Source organism: Candoia aspera, chromosome 6 (assembly GCF_035149785.1).
Source record: "Candoia aspera isolate rCanAsp1 chromosome 6, rCanAsp1.hap2, whole genome shotgun sequence".
Taxonomy (NCBI): Eukaryota; Metazoa; Chordata; class Lepidosauria; order Squamata; family Boidae; genus Candoia; species Candoia aspera.
Window position 1 is genome coordinate 26,873,455 of NC_086158.1, and position 9,790 is coordinate 26,883,244.

Here is a 9,790-nt window from a genome sequence, read left to right on the forward strand (position 1 = left end):
TCAGCTTTATGTAATGGTTGCCTAATCCCAAATACTCAGTCTCACAAACTCGGGCTTAAGGATAACTGATTTATTAAAGGAATAGTATGCAAATACAGAGAAAGCTGAGAATGAGCAAAAGCGCGCCAAATACAAACTTAAAGCATTGCCTGTGAGCAAGTTGCGCCCTCATCCCTCGTCAGGGCGCTCCCCCTCCCAGGTGCTAGGAACCGTTAGACGCGCCTGGGAAAGTAACCTTGAGCAGGAGCGCAAACCCAAACATACATTCCAAGCCCTCAAAACAACAGAGGGCGGAGGAATGGAAAAACCCGGGTGAAGGAACACGGAACAGAAGATGACATGTGAAATGTTACAATGTTAACAGCACATTGAAATGGGTAACATGACAATACCACTAAGAACTTGCCACAATTTGTTATGGTCCACACAGTCAAAGGCTTTAGAATAGTCAATAAAACAGAAATAGATGTTTTTCTGAAACTCCCTGGCTTTTTCCATTATCCAGCGGATATTGGCAATTTGGTCTCTAGTTCCTCTGCCTTTTCTAAACCCAGCTTGTACATCTGGCAATTCTCGCTCCATGAACTGCTGAAGTCCACCTTGCAGGATCTTGAGCATTACCTTACTGGCATGTGAAATGAGTGCCACTGTTCGATAGTTTGAACATTCTTTAGTGTTTCCCTTTTTTGGTATGGGGATATAAGTTGATTTTTTCCAATCTGATGGCCATTCTTGTGTTTTCCAAATTTGCTGGCATATAGCATGCATTACCTTGACAGCATCATCTTGCAAGATTTTGAACAGTTCAGCTGGGATGCCATCGTCTCCTGCTGCCTTGTTATTAGCAATGCTTCTTAAGGCCCACTCAACCTCACTCTTCAGGATGTCTGGCTCTAGCTCACTGACCACACCGTCAAAGCTATCCCCGATATTGTTATCCTTCCTATAAAGGTCTTCTGTATATTCTTGCCACCTTTTCTTGATCTCTTCTTCTTCTGTTAGGTCCTTGCCATCTTTGTTTTTGATCATACCCATTTTTGCCTGGAATTTACCTCCAATGTTTCTAATTTTCTGGAAGAGGTCTCTTGTCCTTCCTATTCTATTGTCTTCTTCCACTTCCGCGCATTGCTTGTTTAAAAATAATTCCTTATCTCTTCTGGCTAACCTCTGGAATTTTGCATTTAATTGGGCTAATCTCCCCCTATCACTGTTGCCTTTTGCTTTCCTTCTTTCTTGGGCTACTTCTAGTGTCTCAGCAGACAGCCATTTTGCCTTCTTGGTTTTCTCTTTCTTTGGGATGTATTTTGTTGCCGCCTCCTGAACAATGCTGCCAACTTCTGTCCAGAGTTCTTCCAGGACCCTATCTACTAAGTCCAGTCCCTTAAATCTATTCTTCACCTCCACTGCATATTCCTTAGGAATATTAGTGAGCTCATATCTAGCTGATCTGTGGGTCTTCCCTAATCTCTTTAGTCTGATCCTAAATTGTGCAAGAAGAAGTTGATGATCTGAACTACAGTCAGCTCCAGGCTTTGTTTTTACCAACTGTACAGATGTCCGCCACCTTTGGCTGCAAAGGATGTAATCAATCTGATTTTGGTGTTGTCCATCTGGTGAAGTCCATGTATAAAGCTGTCTCTTAGGTTGTTGGAAGAGAGTGTTTGTTATGCAGAGTGAATTGTCTTGGCAAAATTCTATCAGCCTATGTCCTGCTTCGTTTTGTTCTCCCAGGCCATGCTTATCTGTAATTCCAGGTGTCAATTGACTGCCCACCTTAGCATTCCAGTCTCCCATGGTGAAAATAACATCTCTTTTAGGCGTGTTGTCCAGTAGGTGCTGCAGATCCTCATAGAACTGCTCTACTTCAGCTTCTTCAGCATTTGTGGTTGGGGCGTATATTTGGATCACTGTGATGTTAGATGGCTTGCCCTGAATTCGAATTGAGATCATTCTGTCGTTTTTTGGGTTGTATCCAAGCACTGCTTTAGCCACTTGACTATTAATTATGAAGGCTACTCCATTTCTTCTGTGGTCCTCTTGTCCACAGTAGTAGATCTGGTGGTCATTTGATGTGAAGTGGCCCATTCCAGTCCATTTCAGTTCACTGACGCCCAGAATGTCTATCTTTAATCTTGACATCTCACCAATAACCACATCCAATTTGCCCTGGCTCAGAGATCTTACATTCCAGGTTCCAATGTTGTGTTGATCCTTAGAACATCGGATTCGCCGTTCACCACCAGCACCGTTGGCCGCTAGCCGTCCTTTCGGCTTTGAGCTAGCTGCGTCATCACGTCTGGGGCTAGTTGAGCTCATCCTCTGTTCCTCCCCAGTAGCATTTTGACCATCTTCCGACCTGGGGGTCTCATCTTCCGATGGTATACTGACATATCTCTGGTTGTACTGATCCATTTAGTTTTCACGGCAAGAATACTGGGGTGGGTTGCCATTACCTTCCCCAGGGATCGCATTTAGTCTGACCTCTCTGTCATGACCTTCCCGTCTTGGGTGGCCCTTCACGGTTTAGCTCATGGCATCATTGAGGTGCTCAAGCTCCAGCACCACGACAAGGTAACGATCCTTTGCTGAAGCAGGAAGTGTGGGTCCCTCAAATAACCCAGACCCATGCCATGAAACATTTTAAGGCACCTTTAATTAGATATAGAAGCAAACTGGCAACCAATGCAGCTTGTGGAGCAGAAGTGTAATGTGTGCTTTTCTCTGGGAACACATAGCTACCTGCGGCACTGCATTTTGCACCAGCTGAAGCTTCTGGATACTCTTCAAGGGCAGCCCCATGTAGACCACATTACTGTAGTCCACCCTGGAAGTGACCAGGGCATGAGTGGCAATGAGCAGAGTCTTCCGATCCAGGAATGGGTGAAACTGGAGCACATGAAGCTGTGCAAAGGCCCTCCTAGCCACAATTGCCACTGTCAGTCTTACCAGGTAGACTAGACAGGAACCATGACCAGATAAGCTAATTACACTTTACTGTAAAGTTACATTAATAGAATCTTGCAAGTCTGAAAGTACCATTGTCCCACCATCTCCTTTACAGCCCAAGAAACTCGGGAGTGTCCCTTCTGAGTCTCTTGCCCTGCCCACTATCCAGCTGTGAGCTATGCTGTCTCTTATCTGACCATTCTCTAAGCAGCATCTCTTCACCCCGTCTCCCAAGGTCTTTCCCACATACTATTACAGCCACCTGCTCTTCAAGCAGGAGTCGCAAGTCCAGAAGGACCCCCCAAGTTGTGCACCGGGTTGGTTTGGGGCAGTGCAACCCCATTTATTACCAGCAATGGTATAATCCCAGAACTGTAAGGCCCCCAAACCCAGAGCCACTCAGTTGAAGCCTGTTGTTCCCCATCCAGATCCCCACAGCCTCCAGGCACTGGGATAGGACATCAGCAGTATCACTTAATTTGCCAGGGGCAGAGATGTAGAATTGGGTATCATCAGCATACTGATGATACCTCACACCATGGTGATGGATAAGCTCACCCAGCAGATTCATGTAGATGTTAAATAAAAGTGGAGAGAGCACCAAACTCTCTGGCACCCCACATAGTAGGGGCTGAGGGCGAGATATCTCCCTTTCCCCATCACCACTGACTGGTACCGACCCCAAGAGAAAGAAGGAAAACCAGCACAATGCAGTGCCACCCCCTCCCAATCCCTGGAGCCAGTCCAGAAGGTTACCATGGTTGATGTTATTGAAGGCCACTGGGAGGTCAAGCAGAGCATGGACAAATGCATAACCCCCATCCCACTCCTACCTGGAGCTTATCCTTTATCATCCTTTATCATAGGACATATAATAGTGGTCTTAAATTAACAGAAGACAGATGCTGAATGAACTTCACTGGACATGTTGAAGCATAAGCTGATAGTCAGGGAACTGTCTGACAGGGATATTCTAATTTAGATTTCTGCAAGGGGTTGGACTTGCTGGCCTTAATGCCAGATTCCAACTTTGTGATTCTATGATTTTGCCTTATTTTACATTTCCAGCATCCTGGGTACTTGGGATGTTGGTCTTACTGCAGCATTCAAGTCAATGTGTCACTGGAAGTGAGGAAATTTTCCCAGAAAGATCTTCAGATGTGTGGGAAGAAATTTAGTTTATAAGGTTTGTAACAGTTGGGGAATTCCTTCACACTTTCAGTTAAATTATAAGAAGCATGGATAACTCTGGATTCTGAAATGGGATTTAGGGGGGAAAAATTGGCTAGGCTTTTGGAACATAGTTGTATTTGCCAAGAGACTAGAAATTCTTATGATAATATTAATTGGTTGTTCATGCCTTCTTCATTGTATTATAACTAGCAGTCTGTCATGTATCCTTGCAAAGTTCTTGTCCTAACTATGGGAAGTCTGACTGCTTTACAGGACCAAAATTTTGGATTTAAATGTCTATTGTCAGGTTTTGTTTTGTTTTTTAATTTCAGAGGATTTGAGTATCCAAAAGCTCTTAGTAATAAGTCTCTTCTTATTTAATAGACATATCTTTGCATTCTGATGTGATGAAAACTTGAATACATTGAACTTGAACTCTTAATGGGCCACTTTAATTGTACTTAAGGTGAAGATAACTCTTCACAAGGGGTATGGGGAAAATTCATTAGCTAGTAGCTGTAAAGTGCTATGAGCGTGTAAAGCATTATGTAAGTATAAAACTTAATTGTTATTTTAATTGAAGCCATGTTGAGCTGTTGAGTCATTACTAAATTGAAAACAAATGTTTTGACCTCACAATCTTCTTGATGATGGAAGAACTGTCAGAGAGAAACTTCCAAAGTGGCAATACCTCAATAAAACAAACAACTATTTATTCCTTAGTCAAAGCTTCTTATTTTTTCTTCTATAGAAGGTTCATTCTTTACCACTTTCAAGTGTTTCTTTTATAAACAGCTTTTTGCTAAATAATACTCCTAGGCTTTCCATGTCTCCAAAGGAATTCAAGAGTAGTTTGAGTGCTGAAAATGAAGCTTATCTGGGTGTTAGACTTCCATGACAAACTTGTCCTCGGCATCTTATTGACCTCAAATGAAGAGGAACATGTGCTTGAATTGGTTATCTTGACTGGGTAAGAATGGTGGTTCTCTGTAAGTGGGAAATTAATATCAGTCCCTGGGTAATGGTTAGATCAATTTTTATTCGTACTTAGATCGTTGCATTTTTTCCTCTACATATTATTATAATCAATCTCTGCAGATTCCAGTGTATTCTAGAAAGCTCTGGGGAGTTCCTTGCAATGGACTAACATTCAAAATCTTGGTCACTTTGTGAAATCCAGATATGACTCATGTATTTCACATGTTTGTACACAAATACTCTCTTCCTCAGAGCAGAGGCCATGTGAAGAAAGGTTTGTTTTGAATACAGATTAGAGTTTATTTTCAATATTGTAATTATTCTAGCTGTTCTGTCCTACCATTGTATCATCTTAGTGTTAGCTATATGTTACTTTCCTTTTCTGGATAATCTGTTTACATTTATTCATGTTTGAAAACCTCTAATTTGATTACTACAAAGGCTTCTATAAAACATGATCAGTGTGTTATGATCCACAATTCATAGTTTATTTCCTGCATGATTAAAAGTACTGGTATTAGTACTGCAATTGAAGTGAAATGTGTGGCTACCAAGCAGAGGTATTACCAACTGTGGTGAAATGTGTGGCTAATATGAAATGCCTAATCTTAGGGAATTGCACAAGGTGCAAACCAATGCTTAAACAGATTCTTTGATGTAGGGAACTGCATGAGGTGCAAACCAATGCTTAAACAGGTTCTTTAAAGTAGTGATTTATACCCAGTGGCATATTCATGCATATAACTCTCCCATAATGACTTCTGCAAGACATATATGCATGTGTGTCTGAAATTGCACTCTCAATGACCTACTTTGATCATAAACCTGAATGTTTACCCATGAAATTGCCATCTAGGCTTCAGTACCAACTTGCCTGATTATTCAGTCATCTAACCCAATAGCTATTTGACATCCACAACAGGGGATATAAGTAGAACTCTTGGAACCCCAAGGCCTGAAGGGACCTCCCTTTCAACATTAGTCATCAGTTAAAGACCTAGGAGCTACATTCTGGTGCTCAAGGCTTGCCTTACACACACAAGCCCGTCTCATGGAGGAAAGGCAGCTGTGATAAATCACAGTGCTTTCAGAGGCAGAGCAGTGCTGGCAAGTTGCATCAGTACTAAAATTGGACTTCAAAACTAAAGATTACCACTAGAGTTAGAGTTTTGTGTGCCTCTTTGCTGCCATCTAGTAGCCAACAGACAGTCTCCCATGCTCACATGAACCCTTTGTCCCCTTGTTCCAAGTCCACTAATTGTGGCACCTTAGGCAAATGCCTAGGTTCCTCTGGGGTCATGAGCCAGCCCTGCAGCAAACCATGACCAGGTTAGATTTTCTTTTAAAGACTTTTAAAAACCCCTGTGCCTAACAAAAACAATGTTTCAAACAGATGGGCCTTCTGGTAAGTGAGATGGATTTTTAATAAAGTATGGCTACACCTTTCTCTGTCCTCCATCCCTGGCATGCTGCACCACACAGTGGACAGAATTGGGAAAGATTAAGTCTCCCTTCCTTTTTCAGCCAGGTCTCTGTGATACATGCAAAGGCTCTGCTTTCATTGAGGATTAAATCCTGGATAAAAAATGTTTTACTAGCAATTAACCCAGCATTAAAGAGCAGGACCTTTAAGTGGGAGAGTCAACCTTCACTATCATCTTGATTTAGCTTATGTAATAACACATTTGTTACTTTCTCAGGCCCTTATCACACTTTTCAGGGAATGCATGACAGCAAGAAAGAGTTATGGCAAATAATGGAAACAGTCATGTTCAAGCAAATTAAGGGAGCTTCTCTTCAAATCTTTCAAAGTTTTTCAAGAGCAAGGCACAGTTAACATGATGACTGTCCCTATATTAATAATTTTTCCATCTTGTCATATTACAATTTACAATTTGGCAGCAACTTTTGGAGAGGTTTTGGAGTCTACAACAGCCAAGACTCTGCTCTCTAATCCACTCAGATTTATATTAGAAGGAACGATACTCCTACACACTGTTTCTGCTTTTTCACAAAAAGCCTTGAATATGTCCTCAGTAATATATAAAAGAACAATGGAAATGTACAGGAGTGCATTGTTCCCTGAAAGAAAGTTTTGAAACCATTGTTATCTAAAATGAATTCTCTCCCATTTCTTGTCACTATTGAGATAGGTAAATAATAACCAACTAAAAGAGATGTGATAAAATAATTGTTGATGATGATGACGATTTTTCAGAAAGCTACTAGAAGATTAAAATGTGTGGAAAATACTTCTTGTGTTTTGAAACTTTAGAGCATTAGAGAAAAGGATAATACCTTGCTTCATAAACACATGTTGGAAATGTTACTTGGTTCCTAAGCCTTATCCAGAGCTCCTGTTTTGCAAATTGCTTCTTTCAGAGTGATACAGAGTTGACCTTGCAGGTCCTTTTTTTTCCTTTAAGGGTCCTGGTGAACAGGGTCAGCCACTGCCTGTGCCACTTCTCAACCTTCCCCCACACATACCTCTGTTATATCTTTTTACTATCTCTGCTGGACACCACACCTTTCTGTAATTATCAATGCCTGCTTTCTGTCACTTCAAAGACTTCCCAGCACTGGGAACCTTTCTTCAAAGACTTTACATTGCTAAAGAACCTCTGTCATTGACAGGAGGTCCCTCTTTGAAGTTTTTTTTTTCTTTTTCATGGCGCTTATTGATTTTACCTCTTTTTAAAGGATGTTCAGATTAGAAAATATTTCACTATGCCTGAAAGCGTGAATATGTTTCTATTGCTGAGAACGCTTCCCTTTTGAAGAAGCAACAACACTGCAGCTGTATCTCTCTCCTTCTCTTTCTTTCTCTGAGGCAAATGGAAATAACTAGTTCTAGCTTATCATAGCTGTATGCTTCCATTTTCAGAAAGTTACAGAATTCTGGCTTCATTGAAGCTTCTGGGCACCAGTTGAACAACATACTTAAAAACTAAACTATGGAATAGAGACTATGGCTCCTTTAACATGTAAGCATTGCACTAAGGGAGAATTACAGGCTGTTCCATCTTGGTGGCAGAGCTCAGGATATCTTGGTGACATTTTAGAATGTTGTTGTTGTTTAGTTGCTTCTGACTCTTTGTGATCTGATGATGAAACCAGTAACTGCTTCTTTTAGTTTGTGTAAGCTCAGGTCCATGATATCAGTTATACTATCTTAGCCATCTTGTTTCTCCCAGCCTCTTTTCTATTGCCTTTGATATCTCCAAGCATCAGGGTCTTCTCCAGGCTTGCTGCAGCATTATGGGTCCAAAATATTTAAGCTTTAGCAGTCTGGTTTTACTTCAATTAGTATTGAATGGTTTGTTTTTCTAATCGTATAAGGTATTCTGAGCTATTTTCTTCAGCAGCATAGTTCAAAGGCATCAATTTATCTTCATTCTGCCTGGGGATGGGAAAACCATGGCCTTGACCACACATATTTCTGGTACCAGTGTGAGGTCTCTGTACGTCAATATTTTCTCTAGATCTGTCATAATCTTTCTCCCAAATAGAGCCATCTCTTTATTTCATGGCTGTAGCCACCATTCCTATGAAGATAAAGCTTGTGATTACTAATTCTCCAGCTATTTACATTGGATTGGCACTAGCATCTGACAAAGTTTTAGGAGAGAGGGAGAGAGACAGAGAATGAATCAGACTGTCTTTTGCTTTCTCATCTTCAATCCAGCTATAGATTCCTTCAGTTTTCTTCACTTCCAGACAGTGTCCTGTTCAGACTATGAGATGGCCAGGCAGAATTACTATTAAATTCTTTATTTACAATTAACTATTTACAACAATGAAAGTTCTCAAAATAGATTAGACAGTGCAGTTCAATCAAGTCCACCCAGGCAATGGAGGATAGCAAGGCAAGGCTGCAGACTCAGAAGTAGAAGGAGATTGTGGCAAGACAGCAAGGCAGAGCTCAGCTAATCCTCTCAATGAGGCAGCAAGACCTGGTGTAGCTAGGACGCATGGCAAGGAGGAGGGCTTGGCATGGAGACTAAACTAGGCTTGACAACAGAGGCTAGGCAAAGCTCAACTGGAGCATCAAGGCAAGGCTCAGAACTTGAGGCAAAGCAGGACTTGGCTGGAGAGTCAAGGTGAGGCTCAAATCTGGAGATAAGGCAGGACTTGGCTGGAATGACAAGGCAAAGTTTGGAACTGGAAGTGAGGCTGGACTTGGCTGGAGCGACAAGATAAGGCTCAAATGTGGAGGCAAGGCTGGGCTGGGCTGGGCTGGAACAGCGAAGCAAGGTTTGGAACTGGAAGACTGTGCTCAGCTGGAATGGCACGACTAAGCTCCACTGGAGTGGCGTGCAAAGGAAGCAGGTGCATGATGGCATGAAGAACTGGCTCTGATTTTGCGTCAGCTACAGGTGAGGGTCCGGACTCCAGTAAGCACTCTTCCACAAATGCTGTGAGCTCAAAGGATCGGTTGTCTCTGGCAGCTTGCTCTTGGTGCGTGTGCCTTTTTAAGCAATTCTTTTTGTGCCATTTCTCCTCTGCAGCCAATTGGGCTGCCTTTTGCTTCATGCGCTTCTCTGCTGTTCTCTCTCAAGCACTGATTGGAGGACTCAAACCTCCATCTGAAGTTTGTCCATTCAGCATCTCCGATTTCTCCCGCTTTGCTGAGTCACTCCTGGTTTCTATTTCCCCAATTCCCTCTGGATAAGTTTCATTTTCCCCTTCTGGC